This window comes from Empidonax traillii, unplaced genomic scaffold, assembly GCF_003031625.1.
Source record: "Empidonax traillii isolate 1590-97213 ecotype Southwest subspecies unplaced genomic scaffold, ASM303162v1 scaffold910:size426884, whole genome shotgun sequence".
Taxonomy (NCBI): Eukaryota; Metazoa; Chordata; class Aves; order Passeriformes; family Tyrannidae; genus Empidonax; species Empidonax traillii.
The window spans coordinates 423,819-424,963 of record NW_020956103.1 but is presented as its reverse complement, the minus strand read 5'-3'; positions in this window follow the sequence as shown (position 1 = coordinate 424,963).

The following is a 1,145-nucleotide window of genomic DNA, read 5'->3' as shown; positions in this document are numbered from 1 at the left end:
GGCATTTCGGTGGGGCCAGATTTTTCACTCAGGAAAAAGTAAGGACGTGTCTTTATGCCAGTTTCTGTGATGATATCTAATCCAGAGAGAAGGCTGCGTAGGTGAAACTGTTGGTTCACCTGTTCTGTTCATTATTCAGTTTTATTACTTTTACTTCCTACATTAAGTAACTCCATTCAGCAAGAAAATGTCAAGAAGTAAGTCTTGCAGCCTTCTAATGGTGTTCCCATCAACCCCAAAGTTTTTTTTCGTTTGTTTGTTTGTTTGGGTTTTTTTAAAGAAAGGTCTCCCTTTTACTTCTTCCAAAAAAAAAAAAAAAAAGTAAGGAGAGAGAACATTTAAGTTGGCATTAAGTATATTATTTAAGAATTTATTTCGAAATATGACAGTAAATCAAACAGCTCATCTGCAACTGTGCAAGTTGTAGTGAGGAATTTACTGTGTGTGTTCCTTTAAAAATATTTTAAAATTCAGCCCTGAAAATGTATGGAATACGTCTGTTACTGGTTAATCAGTTCATCTTGGCTCTCAGGTTTATTAGTGTTTTGGAAAGTACAATGTATTTTCAGCTTTTGCCCCTCTCAAAGAAATTTTTAATGAACAGTTACGCTGTGAATGAATGTTCTGCACTGAAAAATGGAGTTGTGTATCACAAATTTGACATAATACATATCTGTAGCAGCTTTTATTGTATTGCTGTGTTGTTCTCCTCAAGATCCCACACTGCCCTGGTACAGAGAATAGTCCTGCTGTGAGGGGACCCAGGAAATACAGCAGTGCCTATGTATTATTTACAGCTACCTATTTACAAGATTAGCATAATTTCCATTCTTTACAGCCATCATGGTTTCATCATCTCCACAAGAAGCCTTGTGTTTCTCAGAATAAATAACCCTGTATTCTGTGGCAACCTCTCGAGCCAATCTGCCACATAAAAATGGGTTGTGAGCACCCTGCCAGAACAACTGGGAAATGCTGGTGTTTATCATGTCCCCAAAAGATTGTTGACAAAAATTCTAAATAGACATCCCAAGCAGCAAATCACCATTTCCCATTGATCTACAGGAGATAAATGCACATTAGTTACCAAAATTCAAGGTAAATATATACAAACATTAGATTCATTAAAAAGAAAGGAACGGGGG